The sequence below is a fragment of the Artemia sp. Qi Xiang Cuo genome, chromosome 15 (assembly GCF_049724085.1).
Source record: "Artemia sp. Qi Xiang Cuo chromosome 15, ASM4972408v1, whole genome shotgun sequence".
Classification (NCBI taxonomy): domain Eukaryota; kingdom Metazoa; phylum Arthropoda; class Branchiopoda; order Anostraca; family Artemiidae; genus Artemia; species Artemia sp. Qi Xiang Cuo.
In genome coordinates this window covers 62905586-62925328 of record NC_142808.1, presented here as the reverse complement: position 1 = coordinate 62925328, position 19743 = coordinate 62905586, and the positions used below count along the sequence as shown (strand labels likewise).

Sequence of the window (19743 nt, the reverse complement as noted above, 5' to 3'; positions counted from 1 at the left end):
TTTTGATTTCAAAAATATAAGTTTCATCAAGTTTAATCTTACCCATCAAAAGTTACGCACCTGAAAAAATTTGGCTGATTTTCGAAAAAAGGGGAAAAGACCCCCTAAAAGTTATAGAACCTTAATCAAAGTCACACTATCATATTCAGCGTATCAGAGAATCCTACTGTAGAGGTTTCAAGCTTCTATATGCAAAAATGTGGAATTTTGCATTTTTTGCCAGAAGAAAGGTCACGAGTGCGTGTTTATTTGTTTTGTTTTTTTTTTCCCAGGGGTTATCGTATCGACTCATTGGACCTAGAATATCGTAGGAGGGCTCATTAGAATGTAAATTAAAAGTTGTAGTGCCATTTTTAATTGACCAAAAAAAATGGAGGGCAACTAGGCCCCCTCCCAGGCTAATTTTTTTCCCAAAGTCATCTGATCAAAATTTTGAGATAGGCATTTTGTTCAGCATGGTCGAAAATATTATAACTATGTCTTTTAGGATGACTTAATCCCTCGAAGCCCCCAGGAGGAGGGCTGAAAGGTTGAAATATAGTATTGGTTATCTGGACCCGGCTCAATGGTAACCGAAACTCTAGACAACGGTATTTTGATAAAAATATATACACCAAAAGAATTAGATTTTAATGTTGATTTCAAATATATAAGTTTCATCAAGTTTAATCTTACTTATCAAAAGTAACGTGCCTGATAAAATGTGTCCTATCATTGAAAAAAAGGGACAATACCCCCTAAAAGCTGTATAACCTGAATGAAAATCACACCATCATATTTCGTGTATCAGAAAACCCTACTGTAGAGGTTTCAATCTCCTATCTATAAAAATGTGGAATTTTGCATTTTTTGCCAGACAAAAGATCACGGGTGCGTGTTTATTTTTTTCCCCAGGGGTGATCGTATTGACCCAGTGGTCCTAGAATATCGTGAGAGGGCTCATTGGAATGGAAATTAAAAGTTCTAGTGCCCTTTTTAAGTGACCAAAAAAATGGAGGGCAACTAGGCCCCCTCCTATGCTCATTTTTTTCCCAAAGTCACCTGATCAAAATTTTGAGATGCCATTTTGTTCAGCATGGTCGAAAATATTATAAGTATGTCTTTTAGGATGACTTAATCCCCCGAAGTTCCCGGGAGGAGGGCTGAAAGTTATGAACTTTACCCAATGTTAACATATAGTACTGGTTATTGGGAAGTATACAGTACAGACGTTTTCAGGGGAGATTTTTCCTGGTAGTGGGGGGGGGGGTCGGGCAGGGACGTACGCAGGCGGGGGAGGGCCTCCGGGCCCGCCCCCCACCCGAAATCTCACGATTTTTTTAATTTTCACATAATTTTCTGATTTTTCTAACAGAATAATGGGTTTGAAGGATTTGCCCCCCCCCTGAAACAAATTGCCCCCCCCCCCGAAACAAATTCCTGCGTACGTGCCTGGGGTCAGGGGTTATGTAGGAGGATCTTTCCATGAAGGAAGTTTTCATGGGGGAAGGGACATTGCTATGAAGAGGACGCCAGACATCCCAGCATTATTTAAAAAAAGATCAGAAATTAAATATAAAAAAACAAGTTTTTCAACTGCAACAGCAGCAACATCAAAACTTTAAGCGAACAGAAAATATTACATATATGATTGGGTTCACCTCCCAGTCAATACCTCACTCATTAAGCCAGAGATTTTTTAGTACTTTCATAAGAGCTATCTATTCTAATTAACGGCCTTTGTGATTAAGCGGCCATTTTTAAAGAATTGGAACAAAATTTGAACTTTTGCTTAAAGAGCAAGGTATTGACTAGGGGGCGAACCCCCTAATATATGTATTAAAAATATATGAATATAGAAGTTTGATACGTAAATTAATTCGTAAGTTACATATATTTATTACTAATAAAAACGTTTGTAAATAAAATGAAACAGGTTTCGAGAAAGCCATTTAACCAAATAAAAGTAAAATTAATATGAAAATTTTGTTTTAATTATTCATGTGCTATGAGCCAAGATCAAAACCTGCATTTATACAAAAACGTTCAAAAATTAAATAAAAAACAAGCTTTTTTAACTGAAAGTAAGGAGCGACATTAAAACTTAAAACGAACAGAAATTATTCCGTATATGAAAGGGGCTGTCCCCTCCTCAACGCCTTGCTCTTCACGCTAAAGTTTGACTTTCTCACAACTCTATTTTTTTTAAACAATAAAAAACTTTAGCGTAAAGAGCAATGCGTTGAGGAGGGACAGCCCCTTTCATATACAGAATAATTTCTGTTCGTTTTAAGTTTTAATGTCGCTCCTTACTTTCAGTTAAAAAAAACTTGTTTTTTTTAATTTAATCATTTAAAGAGCCAGATTCAGAAAAAAACATTCTTACATAATTTACACTGAAAGAGTTTTTTACCTGAATGTGGCCGTTTATGACAAATCAAGTTTAGCCAAGTTTTTTTTTTTTTTTTAATATATATCAAACTGAAAGGGGTTTTAACCTATAATAACCCATTTATGCAAATTAAAAAATTAATAAAAAAGCTTTATTGAAAGGATTTTTCACCTGTATGCATTCGTTTATGTCCTGTCATATGTGCTGACTGAGCAGATGTTTTTCCTTACATATATAACAATGGAAGGGTTTTTCACCTGTCTGTACTCGTAACTATGCAAATGTCCTAACTGAGCAAAGGTTTCCTTACATATATAACAATGGAAGGGTTTTTCACCTATATGAACTTTTTGATGTTTCTTGAAAGTGCTTGATTCAGAAAATCTTTTCTTACATATTTTACACTGAAAGGGTATTTCACCTGTATGCATTCGTTTATGTTGTTTCAAATTTCCCGAATCAGCAAAGGCTTTCGTACAGATGTCACACTGAAAGGCCTTTTCACCTGTATGAACTCGCTTATGTACAGTCAAATTTGAAAAACAAGCAAAGCTTTTCTTACATATATCACACTGAAAGGGCTTTTCACCTATATGAACTCGTTTATGTACAGTCAAAGATGCCGTATGAGCAAAGGTTTTCTTACATATATCACACTGAAAGGGATTTTCACTTGTATGTACTAGTTGATGAACACTCAAATGCGCTAACTGAGCAAAGTTTTTCTTTTATATATCACAATGGAAGGGCTTTTTACCTGTATGAACTCGTTTATGTTTAGTCACATTTGACAAATAAGCAAAGGTCTTCTTACATATATTACACTGGAAGGGTTTTTCACCTGTATGAACTCGTTTATGATTAACCAAAGTGCCTGAGTCAGAAAAGTTTTTTTTACATATATCACACTGGAAGGGTTTTTCACCAGTATGAACTCTTTTATGTCTAATCAAAGTGCTTGAATCACAAAAGTTTTTTTTACATATATCACACTGGAAGGGTTTTTCACCTGTATGAACTCGTTTATGTTTAGTCAAATTTGACGAATGAGCAAAGGTATTCTTACATATATTACACTTGAAGGGCTCACCTGTATGCACTCGTTTATGTTGTGTCAACTTTGACGATTCAGCAAAAGCTTTCTTACATATATCACACTGAAAAGGTTTTTCACCTGTATGCACTCGTTTATGTACAGTCAAATGTGCCTACTGAGCAAAAGTTTTCTTACACATATCACACTGGAAGGGTTTTTCACCTGTGTGAACTCGTTTATGCACAGCTAAATTTGTCAAATAAGCAAAAGTTTTCTTACACATATCACACTGGAACGGTTTTTCACCTGTGTGAACTCGTTTATGTACAGTAAAATTTGAAAAACAAGCAAAGCTTTTATTACATATATCACATTGGAAGGGTTTTTCACCTGTATGAACTCGTTTATGTCGAGTCAAATTTGCCGACTGAGCAAAAGTTTTCTTACATATATCACACTTGAAGGGCTTTTCACCGGTATGAACTCGTTTATGTACAATCAAATGTGCCATCTGAGCAAAGGTTTTCTTACATATCTCACATTGGAAGCCTTTTTCACCAGTATGAACTCTTTGATGAGTACTCAATGAGCCGAATTGAGAAAAACTTCTTTTACATAATGCTAATTCAAATATATTTGGTGAAAAATGATCCTGTAAAATTAAATGCTGTTTCATATTACCAATACTGTCTTGCAAACAAATGGGACATCTTCTTGCTTTCCCCATCTGATGTTCCATAAAATGACCCACGAAATGTCTATAATCTTTTACTACAGCAGGACAAACATCACACTCTATAGGGGAAAGTTCTTCACAGCCAGTGTCTATATGAAGATCTAGCATTAAAAAAGATTTCTCCATTTTTCCACAGGAGCTGCAACGCCAAATACCTGCTGTTAGCTCTTCTACAGCTTCAACCGTCAGCTTCCTTACCATTACAATTGGTTCTGGGCCTGAGAGCTTTGGTTGAATTACATCACCAACGCTGTACACATTTGTATCCATTGCTTCTATACTAAAGGAATAAAATTAAATAAATCTAACAATTCCAAAGAATTTTACAAAATGCAATACCCCCTCCCAAAGCTCTTGTACAACTTGTAAAACTGAACGAAATGGATATAATATTTTTGTTTAGGCTGTAATAAAATTTTGCACCCTCCCCCCCCCAAAAAAAAAGGAATCCCGACAACAGTCTTGTTCAAAAGTTAAAATAACAACGAAATATCATTCTTTTGTAGTCTCCCTTTTTTTGGAGAGGAAGGCATAAAGACTTAAAAATTGCATTTTTGATCTAACTGTATTTCAGCATTTCAAGTTCCAAGGAAATTACACACTCCATGCTTTTGTCTGCTTGAAAAAATTTTGTATAATAGAACAGTGAGAGTTTAAGAACAAATTCTGCCCTTAACTAGGGTCCAGATAGATATTTTATAGTTTATAAATTAATCAAGCTGTTTATGAAAATTCTTACAATACTAAAGCATTGGCAGAGCCTCTGGTTCGAATGTATAAAACACTAATGCATGCATCATCATTCTGGTTAATATATTGAATATTTATGTACTGTTATCACTATAAAACTAATTTAACTTCTATCCAAAATAGTTGTATTTGGGATAAAATAAAGTTGAGCTTTTTAAAGATATTTAATGGAAACTATATCTAGCTTGTGCTAACTTGTAAAACTTTCAGGAGGGCCAAAAGGCTAGAAATCCAAATTCTAAGATGGACAACAGATTTTTTCATGGTTTAAAGCTAATAAATGGTGGTTTTGTAATCTATAAATTTCCATATTAGCAAGAATAGTATAGCTGTATTGCTTTTCACTTCTAAGATGTGATCTTACTTAATTGATATGTAATCAGATTCAGATTTCAGATTCAATCGGGTTTAATTAAAACAAATAGAAATAAATAAACTTCTCTATGCAAAAAAATGCACGTTGAGTCCCTTAAAAAAATAATGATTCCTCCTAATCACGCTTTACGACTCCCGCTTTACTCCTCAACACAACCACATCCCTCAACCATACAAATCACTATCTAAGAGATTCCCCCCTTCCTCCCCAAAAGCACAGCTACCTTAACCATACAAAAAAAATCAATAAATAAATAAATAAAAAAAAAAAAAAACGAGATAATAATCATAATAATAAAAAAAAAAAATCTCAATTATTAATAAACTCTATTTAATGAATATTCAATACGATATTTTTTCAAATTATTTTTAAAAGACCCAAGAGAGCTCCTACATCTCAGCTCTTGTGGAAGCATGTTCCACACTTTCGCGCACGCCACATCCGGTGCAAAATCCGACCGTACTGTAGGTGTTCGTCTCACCAGAAGGTTTTATTAAATAGAACATTTTTAATTTAGTTCTATTTCCCGAAAATAAATAGTGGTTATTAGGTGTAACTTTAAGAGCTACAAGTGGAATTTGCAACAGTAGCAACAAGTATATTTACTGTGTGGTAAATTCACTGTTTTCCCAATTACTTATCATTATCATTTTATTTATAACCCATCACAAAATACTGTGCAGAGCCCAGAAAAAGACAGAGTAAAAATAAAAACAACAGAAATAAAAACACACTTTGACTACTACAAACAAGGGACAAAAAAAATAACCAAAGATGGGAACACTTCTCGCATTCAGTAGAGAAATCCAAAATACGCTTCTCAATAATCCCAGCTAGATTCACCAATTGATATTTTCTTTGCAGAAAAGTGTTACTTGTCCAAGTTGGAAGTTCCATTAAATACTTTGCAAATTTAAAATAGAGACAATGACCTTGCTTTCTCTTACCACAAAAAAAAACAAACAGGAGCAAGGGCAAGCAAGTGAGGAACTGTTAGGCTATTATATAACTGAGAACGGTGAACTCTACTCACATACAAAACCTTTTAAGCCAGGGGGGGGGGCATACGCAGCCCAGATCTTACTAGCATAATTTTTCATTGCCAGATTTATAGTTTCTTTCAGGTTTAACCCAATAGATCTGTGTTTTTATCAAGGTACAAGGTGAATGCATCCCTAGATCTTTTTTTTCTGCTCTTTCAAAACACGCAAATTCCTTTTGTCAAACTTTCAGTTTAAGCCTTAATTGTTCCTTATTATAAAATGTAAAGAATACTGTCAAAAGATTTAAGAACAATTTTGATGTGTTGGGTTCATAGAGAGCCAAACATCCAGTGTAGGTCTCTGACAAAGCAAACTAAAATGATTGACAAAGTTTGACTAAGAAGGTAGAAATACCGCGGTCACAGTTAAGAAGCCTGACAAAAATTGGACAAGGACAAATTCCCTGCAGCCTTTGATGCTGGACCCTTCTGGGTCACTTGAAGATGTGGCAAAAGTTCTAAAATCCTGAATTAGCTGTGGAACTCTGACTCAGGATTATCTGATGTGGAGGTTGACCATGACTGGATACCATTACTAAATATTGAAATACGACTACACTGATCCATCAGGGGGAACGGAGCAAGGTTAAGTTAAGCAATGTACTCATATCATCTATATAAGAATGCATTTATGATCAGATTAGTATAGTTTTCAAGTTTTGAAACTACTTTTAACTAAAAACATATCATTTGAAAAACTTTTTCCGCAAAACAAGCTTTTCAAAGAAAAGTAAAGAGCTCCATTAAGCGAAGAATGAGCAGAAATAGAGTCAAATAACATAATTTGCGCTTTACTGAAAAAACAAAACAACCAAATAACCGTGAATGGTCAGTTTAATTGAAATACACAGATATTTCTTCCTTAAAGTTTTGACAATTTTCTATTTATGAAAGTTTTAAGCATGGAAACATTTAAAAAGTATTTTGTTTTCAGTAAAGCGCCAATTATGTTCTGGTCCTGAGAAACCATGGGGGTTATAAGCCCTACTCAAGTTAATTTTTGCTCGTTTTGAGGTTGACTGTTATTTGACTATTTATTGTATTTTCTGGTCGTTTTGATTTTTTTTTCATGAATTGTGGTATTTTTAAGCTTAGAAGATTATTTTCCTTTATTTATGCTCATTGTTGGCTTGATGGAGCTCTTTAATTTTATTTTAAAAACTTGTTTTGTAGGAAAAGCTTGATTAGACCCTAAAAGGTCTAAATTAAAACTATAAACAGTTCTTCAGATATTGCTTTGGCAACTTTTTGAAAGTCCATATTCTCAGTTTGTTTTGATTTAGTTCAACATCTGCCAAAAATATCCTTAAAAGCTTCACCTGAATACCCTTAGCTTGCGCAGTAGCAGCAGTTGTGGCAGCATTATTAGCAGTATGCGCATTCCAATTTTTGGTTTCTCCAATATCCCCTTCAACACACACTGAAAGTTTCAGCTTAATACATACCATCTACGGTTCCTGATGCGTCCGCTTGACAACCTGTGTGGGCATAGTGTGTTTTAAATTATATCCAGTTTCCACATATCCCAAATTTTTCGCCATATTATGCTTTGTTTTAATAGTAGTAGTAGTAGTAGCAGCAGAATTGATTGAAGTAGCCTAAGTTTTAGTGGCAGTAGAGGTAATAAAGGTAAAGGTAAAGAATACGGCAGTGGACTTTACAGTCCCTGTCGGCGGTGCTGATCTCCTTTTCTTGGCCCTTCAGCCAGGAAGTGCAATGGAGGGTTGGGGCCAACCATCCTGTGCTTTCGCACACCCTTCCTGTTTACCTTCCCCAGATTTCTCCAGGTACCATTAAAAGCTGGGTCGACTCTGGCTGAGCTTACAGAGTCACGCCACTGCCCCCGTCCCAAACCAACTAATTGGGTACACTAGGATTCGAACCCTCGTCCTCTCAGACAAAGGAATGTAAATCCAGCGCACCAACCTACTCGGCTAGGACGGCTCTAGTAGTCGTAATGGAAGTAGTATTAATAGTTACAGTAGCAGTAGTATGAGTAGAAGCAGTAGCATTAGGATGCAAATACTGTTTTTGATTAGTTCAACATCCCTCACAACAAGCCCTGTTAGTTTCAACTTCCCACACCAATCTGTTCCTAAGATATTGCTGTTACACCCTTTTGACAACCTGCATACAGATGGTGTGTTCTTAGTCAGTTCGTCTTCCCCCCATAAAATATCTTGAAAATTTCATCTTCATAGCCTTAGGCATAGTTGTAATAGTAGTCACAATAGCAGTATTGATATTACTAGTAATAGTATCGAATAGCGCTAGTACTACTGGCGGAAGTAGTATTACCCTATTGCCTTTTGGTCAATAGAACATCCCTCTCACTAAGTCCTGGAAGTTTCACTTTAATACAATTAGACATTGCTGATGTCCTTTTGATAGCCTGTATGATAAATATTTCTTGAAATTTTCATTTCAATGCTCTTAGCCCTACAAGTAATTACAATGGATGTAGTAGTAGTAAATTTAGCAGTAACAGTAGCATTAACAGTAGAGTGCACATATTGCCTTTTGATGAGTTCACATGATAGTGTTATTGTAGCATTGAAGGCTGACAAGGAGAAGTATTTCAACTATGAAGCAAGAACAAGTGGTAGCACTATCGGATAGTTATTGCGTGCATTGTCATGATAGTAAGGAGTCAAATTTCTTTGGAGTACCGAAAAAATTCAACTCTTATGTTAGTGGATATGCGAGATTGAGATCTCCAGAAATGATTACACTTAAAGAGAATGTCAACATAAACATAATGGTTGATGATAGAGGAAAACTCCTTGCTTGGGTTGCTGGTAACACATTACCTTCTGACACTTCCTATTGTCAGCTATCGGGTATAAACATATAATGGAAGATCAAAGGAAGAATCGCATACCCTTTTAATAACATCATAAAACATGTCATGTCAAAGTGCCGGCACTGCAAACTGAGCAAAAACAATGTTGTAATAGACAGTAGAATTGCCGGAAAAATAAAAAGGGCATTTGCAGAAAATTTCACTATGGAATACAAAGATGAATCGATGAAAAACAAAGTGCCAGCAAACGTTACTACCATTGATCAAACAGTTTATGAACAAAATAATACCATAGAGGAAACGCATAATGAACCTTTCGGTAACACACCAATAAAAATTGTGTATGACTCAAAATGGAATTATGATTATTCTACTGATCACGAGCTAAGAGAAGACAATAGCTACAATATCAAGAGAGAACATGGTGAACCATTTCATGGAACAGATTCAAAATGTCAAAAGTTGATCATTGATGTTAATAATGTATCATAATATATGTTTGTATTAATATTCTACATGGTATTATTTCATTGAAAATATATTATGCATTACATTGTTATCTGTTCATTATTTTTAGAGTATGCTGGCATATCAAACGTTTAGAATGTCTTGTAAAACATCGGAGATGTAAGAAAAGGAATTTGCATACATCTATTGTAATACACAGTGGATAACATTGACGAAATCTAAGTATCAGAGTGAATAAATTTTTTCTATCAACATCTTTGTCAGATACATCGGATAAAATTGACTAAACCTATGTATCAGATTGAATAAATTCTTTATCAACTTCCTTTCTCGGATACGTTGGATAACATTGACGAAATCTATGTATTAGAGTGGAAAAATTCTTTATCAATGTCTTTTGACAGATACATTTGATAACACTGACATAATTCAAGTATCGAATTGAACAAATTTTTTATTAAAATTCTTTATCGATATCATTTGTCAGATACGTCTGATAACATTGACAAAATCTGTTTATTAGAATGAATTAGTTGTTAGATTTAGATTTTGTCAATTATATTCATTGTAAGTGATAAAAGATGTTGATAAAAAAAACTATTCACTCTGATTCTTAGATTTTGTCAATTTTATCCCATGAATCCGAGAAAGGGATGTTGACATAGAATTTAATCACTCTGATACTTAGATTTTATCCGAGATATCCGACAAAGGATGCTGATAAAGCATTTATTCACTCTGATACTTAGATTTTGTCAATTATATTTGATGTATCTGACAAAAGATGTTGATCAAAAAATTTACTCACTCTGACACTTAGATTTTGTCAATTTTATCCAAAATATCCGACAAAGGATGCTGATAAAACATTTATGCACTCTGACTTTTAGATTTTGTCAATTATATTCGTTGTATCTGACAATAGATGGTGATAAAAAAATTATTCACTCTGACACTTAGCTTTTGTCAATTTTATCCCATGTATTCAAGAAATGGATGGTGATATAGAATTTAATCAATCTGATACTTAGATTTTGTCAATTTTATCCGATATACCCGACAAATGATGTTGATAAAGCATTTATTCACTCTGATACTTAGATTTTGTAAATTTTATCCCATGTAGGCGAGAAAGGGATGTTGACATGGAATTTATTCACTCTGATACTTAGATTTTGTCAATTTTACCCGACATATCCGATAAAGGATGTTGATAAAGTATTTATTCACTCCGATATTTACATTTTGTCAATTTAATTCGATGTATCTGACAAAGGATGTTGATAGAAGAGAATTCAATCGATGGAGAATGTTAATAAAGAATTTTTTTAATTTTTTTCATAATTTCCTGAATTAAGTTTCTCTATTGTGCATCCAAGAGGTAAATTCAAGAAAGATTTTGTTACTTACTTACTTACAATTTTTTCGTAATACTTAGATTTTGACTTTGTCAATTATATTTGTTGTAACTGATAAAAGATGTTGATAAAAAAAAATTATTAACTCTGATACTTAGATTTTGTCAATTTTATCCCATGCGTCCAAGAAAGGGATGTTAGTATAGAATTTAATCACTCTGATACTTAGATTTTATCCGAGATATCCGACAAAGGATGCTGATAAAGCATTTTTTCACTCTGATTCTTAGATTTTGTCAGTTATATTTGATGCAACTAACGAAATATACTGATAGAAAAAATTTATTCACTCTGACACTTAGATTTTGTCAATTTTATCCAACATATCCAAGAAAGGATGTTGCTAAAGCATTTAATCACTCTGATACTTAACTTTTATCAATTTTATCCCATGTATTCGAGAAATGGATGTTGATATAGAATTTATCTGATACTTAGATTTTGTCAATTTTATCCGATATACCCGACAAATGATGCTGATAATCCATTTAAAGGATGTTGATAAAGCATTTATTCACCCTGATACTTAGATTTTTGTCAATTTTATCCCATGTATCCGAGAAACGGGTGTTGATATGGAATTTAATTACTCTGATACTTAGATTTTAATCACTCTGTTACTTAGATTTTGTCAATTTTATCCGACATATCCGATTAAGGATGTTGATAAAGTATTTATTCACTCTGATATTTACATTTTGTCAATTTTATTCGATGTATCTGACAAAGGGTGCTGATAAGAAAAAAAAATATTCACTCTGACACTTCGATTTTGTCAATTTTATCATATGTATCTGTCAAATGATGTTTATAAAAAAATTTATTCACTCTAACACTTAGATTTTGTTAATCACTCTGATACTTAGATTTTGTCAATTTTATCCGACAAAAAAAGCATTTATTTACTCTGATATCTAGATTTTGTCAATTTTTTTCGATGTATCTGACAAAGGGTGTTGATAAAAAAAAACTTATTCCATCTGACACTTAGATTTTGTCAATTTTATCCTATGTATCCGAGAAAAGGATGTTGATATTGAATTTAATCACCCTGATACTTATTTTTTGTCAATCTTATCAGACAAAGGATGTTGATAAAGCATTTATTCACTCTGGTACTTAGATTTTGTCAATTTTATCCAACGTATCTCACAAAGGATGTTGATAGAAAAATTTATTCACTCTGACAGTTAGATTCTTTCAGTTTTATCCGATGTATCTGACAAAAGATGTAGATGAAAAAAAATTACTCACTCTAACACATAGATTTTGTCAATTTTATGCTATGTATCAGAGAAATGGATGTTGATATAGAATTTAATCACTCTGATACTTAGATTTTGTGAAATTGCTGTATTTGTCCAGGAAGCGAATTAAATTGATAAATAATGTTAATAAAGAATTTGTTCAATTTTTTTCATAATTTCCTGAATTAAATTTCTGTATTGTGTATCCAAGAGGGGAATTCAAGAAAGAGTTTGTTACTTACTTACTTACAATTTTTTCATAATGACATATCCGACAACGGATGATGATAAAGAATTTATTCATTCTAATAAATAGATTTTGTCAATGTTATTCGACGTATCTAACAAATGATATCGATAAAGAATTTTAATAAAGAATTTGTTCAATTCGATGCTTGAATTATGTCAATGTTATCCAACGTATCCGACAAAGAACATTGATAAAGAGTTTATTCAATCTGATACTTAGATTTTTCTCAATATTATCAAGCATATCTGACAAATAATGTTGATAAAGAATTTATTCACTCTGATACTTAGATTTTGTGAATGTTATCCGATGTATCAGACAAAGAAGTTGATATAGAATTTATTCACTATGACACTTAGATATGCTCAGTGTTATCAAATATATCTGTCAAAAAGACATTGATAAAGAATTTATTCACTCTGATACTTAGATTTTCTCAATTTTATCCGACGTAGCCGACAAAGGCTGATGATAAGGCATTTATTGATTCTAATACACAGATTGTGTGAATGTTATCTGATGTATCAGACAAAGGGAAGTTGATAAAGAATTTATCCACTCTAATACATAGATTTCGTCAATGTTATCCAACACATCCAAGAAAGGATGTTGATAAAGAATTTATTCAATCTGATACTTAGATTTAGTCAATTTTATTCGATGTATCTGACAAAGATGTTGATAGAAAAAAAATATTCCCTCTGATACTTAGATTTTGTTAATGTTATCCCACGTGTATGACAATAGATGCATGCAAATTCCTTTTCTTACATCTCCGATGTTTTAATAGACATTCTAAACGTTTGATATGCTAGTATACTCTAAAAATAATAAACAGATAAATATGTAATGCATAATATATTTTTAATGAAATAATACCATGTAGAATATTAACACAAAAATATATTATGATACATTATTAATATTAATGATCAACTTTGGACATTTTGAATCTGTTCCATGAAATACTTCAAAATGTTCTCTCTTGATATAGTAGCTATTGTCTTCTCTTAGCTCGTAATCAGTAGAATAATCATTATTTCATTTTGAGTCGTAAACAATTTTTACTGGTGTGTTACCGAAAGGTTCATTATGCGTACGTCTATGGTATTATTTGGTTCATTAACTGTTTGATCAATGGTAGTAACGTTTGCTGGCACTTTGTTTTTCATCAATTCATCTTTATATTCCTTATTGATATTTTCTAACAATGCCCTTTTTATTTTTCCGGCAATTTAACTGTGTATTAAAACATTATTTTTACACAGGTAACAGTTTCGGCAAGTAGACAATATATGGTCTATGATATTAGTAGAGAGTAGGCCTTTTTTCTTTTGACTTTCCTTTGAATGCTAATATCCGGAAGCTGACGATAGGATGTATTCGAAGTCCAAAAAAAATTTAGTCCAATAAAAAAAAGTGCTACTACAAACAATATTTTTCTAATAGTAAAAGTCACGACTAACATTTCTATATCATTCTCATTTTGAATTTGGACAATATTAAATGTGATTTTTTTTTGTTTCAAATATGTTACTTGTCATTCTAAGAGATATAAAAAGTTGAAAAATTATAACATGTTAAAAAAAATAATAAAACACCTTAAAAAAATGGGGGAGGGGGGGGGGGCTAAACATCTTTTTATCAACATCTTTTGTCAGATACAACGTATATAATTGACAAAATCTAAGTGTCAGAGTCAGTAAATTTTTTGATCAACATCTTTTCTCAGATACATCAAATATAATTGACAAAATCTAAGTATCAGATGAATAAATGCTTTACCAGCATCCTTTGTCGGATATCTCGGATAAAATCTAAGTATCAGAGTGATTAAATTCTATGTCAACATCCCTTTCTCGGATTCATGGGTTAAAATCTGTCAAAAGACATTGATAAAGAATTTATTTACTCTGATACTTAGATTTTCTCAATTTTATCAAGCATATCTGACAAAGCATGTTGATAAAGAATTTATTGACTCTGATACTTAGATTTTGTGGATGTTATCCGATGTATCAGAAAAAGAAGTTGATATAGAATTTATTCACTATGATACTTAGTTATGGTCAGTGTTATCAAACGTATCTGTCAAAAAGACATTGACAAAGAATGTATTCACTCTGATACTTAGATTTTCTCAATTTTACCCGACGTAACCGACAAAGAATGATAATATGGAATTTATTCATTCCAATACACAGATTTTGTGAATGTTATCTGATGTATCAGACAAAGGGAAGTTGATAAAGAATTTTTCCACTCTAATACATAGATTTCGTCAATGTTATCCAACGCATCCGAGAAAGGATGTTAATAAAGAATTTATTCAATCTGATACTTAGATTTAGTCAATTTTATCCGATGTATCTGACAAAGATAATGATAGAAAAAAATTATTCACTCTGATACTTAGATTTTGTCAATGTTATCCACTGTGTATTACAATAGATGTATGCAAATTCCTTTTCTTACATCTCCGATGTTTTAATAGACATTCAAAACGTTTGATATGCCAGCATACTCTAAAAATAATGAACAGATAACAATGTAATGCATAATATATTTTTAATGAAATAATACCATGTAGAACATTAATACAAACATATATTATGATACATTATTAATATCAATGATCAACTTTTGACATTTTGAATCTGTTCCATGAAATGGTTCACCATGTTCTCTCTTGATATTGTAGCTATTGTCTTCTCTTAGCTCGTAATCAGTAGAATAATCATAATTCCATTTTGAGTCATACACAATTTTTACTGGTGTGTCACAGAAAGGTTAATTATGAGTTTCCTCTATGGTATTATTTGGTTCATTAACTGTTTGATCAATGGTAGTAACGTTTGCTGGCGCTTTGCTTTTCATCGATTCATCTTTATATTCCTTGTTGATATTTTCTACCAATGCCTTTTTTATTTTTCCGGCAATTTCACTGTGTATTACAACATTTTTACACAGGTAACAGTTTCGGCACGTAGACAAGATATGGTTTATGATATTAGTAGAAGAGTAGGTCTTTCTTCTCTTGACCTTCCGTTGAATGCTAATACCCGAAAGCTGACGATAGGATGTATCAGTAGGTAAGGTGTTATCTGCAACAGTAGCAAGGAGCTGTCCTCAATCATCAACGATTATTTTTATGTTGGCATTCTCTTTGAGTGCAATCATCTCTGGAGATCTCAATCTCGCATATCCACCAACATAAGAGTTGAATTTTTTCGGTACTCCAAGAAATTTAACTCCTTACTGTCATGACAATGCAAGCATACGTTTCCGATAGTGCTACCACTTGTACTTATTTCATAGTTTAAATACTTCTCCTTGTCAGCATTCAATGCTACAATAACACTATCATGTGAACACACTTTCTTAAAATGCTCCATCTTCACTTTTTTAAAGATATGACTTATGTGATTATCGTTCCATTGCATTAAAAATACTGATTTAATACATACAAAAAAATAAGTAGTGTCGATAATCCCGCCATAGAGTACAAGTGTGGAAGCTGCATCGTGTCTCTGATCAAACAAAGAGTACAATTGTTAGTGCCATAAGTATGGTTCATGTCATTTTGATATACGTAAAAAAAAGTTAAACAATTCCGGAGTTCAAAAAAAATTTAGTCGAATAAAAGAAAAAAGTGCTACTACAAACAATGTTTTTCTAATAGTAAAAGTTACGACTAACATTTCTATATCATTCTCATTTTGAATTTGGAAAATATCAAATGTGATTTTTTTTAAGTATGTTACTTGTCATTCTAAGAGATATAAAAAAGTGGAAAAAATATAAAATGTTAAAAAAATAATAATAAAAAAAAATTTCAAAAAAAATGGGGGGAGGGGGGCCAAAATGTTGGAGGGAGGGGCCCCTTGGAGGTAGGGGACGTTTGGAGGTTGAGGCCCTTGGTGGTTATGGTCATTGGTGCTTATGATCCTTGACGGTTCGTACTCATAAACACCTCACTACTTGATTTGTAAGGATTTCTATGGATTGTTCTGAATTTCTTTATTAAAATTCTTTTCTTGCCATCTACATCCCTCTTAGTATCAGTTTTTTAGCATACTATAGCGTTAGATTCTATTTAAATTGACAACACTGTTCAAACGACACTTGTGCACTATACAGAACACATCAAAGAAGTCAAGCTAGGTCAAGTCACAAGACTATTTTATCATTGTGAACCATTTTCATAGATTAGTGGTATTCTAAATTTATAATAAATAAGCTATGAGTTAACAACCCCGAGGGGTTACCTTAACTGATAATCAGTTTAGCCCTTTTTTTACCACCTTCATACAATCCGATCACTAATTAGGATCATTCACATCCCAAATGACCCAAAAATCACATCGCAAATGCTATACCCTATTTTGCAATTAGAGTTAGCTTTTACGCAAAAAGAATTAACACCATATACCAATCAATTCTAGACACGAAGCAAGGTACCTACAGCCTAGAGCTTATTACTGTTTGACATTTTTTTACAGAAGGCGCAATAAACCTTTTGAATACGTAATGTGACTATCATAAGTTTTAGCTTAGAAGCCTGTGTCTAAACCAGTCTGATTGCATTACACAATCTCAACCATAGTTCCAAAACATGTTTGATCGCTTTGCTTGGAAAGGAACATAATGTCCCCAAATAGCACGGTAAAGAACATAAAGTAAGCAAATCCATAAGGTCATGCTCTGGAAAGGTACCAAGGAACATAATGTACGCAAATAGCATGGGAAGCAACATAATGTCCCCAAAATGGAATGTAGCACTCTACTCACTAGTTCCCAGCGTTGCACCTATAGGAGAATATCGAAGCAATGTTGACCTGAAAAATTTATTTTTTTATCAGTCTTACTCAAATCCCATTTTTATTTACAAGATATTCTACCTATTCACGAGGTAGAAACTTTGCGAGTTGCTGGCTGGATAGCGACGCTGGTCTTCTTCATTGTTCATCAAGAGAAGTGGAAATCTGGAAAAAAACAAAATGGCTGTGGCATTTCAGAACCCTCGCAGAGTAGTTGAAATATCTAACAGTTATTTATTCCTAACAGAATTAATTATAAAAATTAGTAGTATTTTTATTCGTCAAAAATTACGGTATACAAAATTTCGAATACCGTATTATAAAATTCATCATTTATCTTTGAAACTTAGTGCAAGTTGAAAAAAAATCCTAATTAGTATATTAGAACTGCAGAATGTGGCTATAATTATTGTGAAAGAAAATCAACCTATCCACTCTGTGTGGAAAGAGGCCATTTCTCTTCTAAGTCACTATCAGGCCTACTACCGAAAATAGTCTTTCTGCGGTCACACTAGTTGCAGGAATAGACAATAACTTTCTGGCAAGTGCGGCGACGTACGAAATTTTATCACGATTGTGTCTCCGGAACTGAAGAACGTTGCCGTCACTGTCGTCTTCGGTTTCTTCCTATCAAAGGCTGCGCAATATCGCGGCCTAAGTAAAGAACGATGTTGGCACAATGTATTATTTTTAATAGGGAGTTGTCGTAGAAACTTCGAAAGGGGGCTCATTCATTTGGAAATTCAAAGGGCTAGTGCCCTTTTTAATAGTTAAAAGTGATTGGAGGGCAACTAATCCCCCTCTCATGCCCACCTTTTCCCCAAACACATCCAAACAAAATTTTGAGATAGCCATTTTGTTCAACATAGTTGAAAGCTCTAGAAATTGGGTTTTTGAGGATGACAACCCCCCCCCCGCCCTCAGGGTACGGGTTGTAAGTTATGCCCTGGGGGCATATAAGGTTTTTATAGAAATATGTTGTTGTTGAAACTTCAAAAAGGGCTCATTTGATTGGAAATTGAAATGGCTAATGCCCTTTTTAATAGTCGATAGTGATTGGAAGGCAACTAACACCCCTTCCACGCCCACCATTTATCCAAACACATCCAATAAAAGTTTTGAGATGGCCACTTTGTTCAAAGTAGTTGAAAGGTCCAGAAATTATATCTTTGAGGATGACACTCCGCCCACAGCCCTCAGAGTAAGGGTCGTTATTTGTGCCCTGGGGGCATATAAGGTTTTTATTGAAAGCTTTGTCATAGCAACTTGAAAAAGGGCTCATTCAATTGATAATTCAAAGGGCTAGTGCCCTTTTTAATAGTCAAAAGTGATTGGAGGGCAACTAACCCCCCTCTCACGTAGACCTTTTCCCCAAACACGTCCAATCAAAATTTTTTGATAGCCATTTTGTTCAACGTAGTTAAAAGCTTTAGAAACTAGATCTTTGAGAATGATAACTCCCTCAGAGTTCTCAGGGCAAGAGTTGTAAGTTATGTCCTGGAGGCATATAAGGTTTTTCATAGAAAGCAATGTTGTAGAAACTTCAAAAACGGCTCATTCGATTGGAAATTAGAAGGGCTTGTGTCCTTTTTCGTAGTCGAAAGTGATTGGAGTATAATTTACACCTCTCTCACACCCACCATTTGTGGTGAAGCCTTCTAATTTAGTCAATTTGGAATTTAGTAAAAATATATTAAGACGCAAATACAAAGTTTAGAATACCACTTTTTATTAAGATAAGGAACATATCCTGCCAAGTTTCTGCTTAACGGGAAATTGAGAAATCACCACTTCCTAGCTAATATGTCGGTTGGGTACAGGAAGGTGTGGTTGATAAAAATGTATAAAAAAAATACATTTTATGGGAAGAGGTAGATGGATACTGACTTTATGCCGGACTATCATCTGGCCTCCGATTTGATTTAGAAATACCTTGTGAAATATTGTTGGATTAGTGTAAGTGTCTACAGTATCTTATTATATAGGTTATTGTAGTTTTCTGAGACTTGTGGTCTGACTCATGGGACAGCCAGTCCCAGTAAGAATAAATATATATATACGTAGATATATAGTATCATGAGTGGTATATAGAGATTTTAGTATATATAGTATATATATTATTATATATGGTTGATATATGTATAGATATATTTTATAGGTATATGATATATTTATATATGATCTATGTTGATATATATATATATATATAGTATGTAGTGTATAGTATCTTATATATATTATGTATCTGATATTGTGGTATATGGGATAGTAGTATGATATATATATATATATATATATATATATATATATATATATATATATATATATATATATATATATATATATATATATATATATATATATATATATATATATATATATATATATATATATCTGGTATTATTATATGTTAACTGAATAAAAGT

At 33.0% G+C, this 19743-nt stretch overlaps 1 protein-coding gene and 1 pseudogene across 2 annotated transcripts in view; both read right to left on the bottom strand.

Moving 5' to 3' along the window:
- Nucleotides 1–4483, bottom strand: part of LOC148943973 (uncharacterized) — a 51395-nt pseudogene extending 46912 nt beyond the window's left edge. Inside the window, exon 1 of the transcript XR_016142968.1 lies at nt 2543–4483. The product of XR_016142968.1 is annotated as an uncharacterized LOC148943973 (transcript). The remainder of the gene's footprint in view (nt 1–2542) is intronic.
- LOC148943972 (uncharacterized) overlaps nt 1–19743 on the bottom strand; it is a 73863-nt gene that overhangs the window by 46918 nt on the left and 7202 nt on the right. The gene's annotated exons all lie outside the window — the stretch shown is intronic.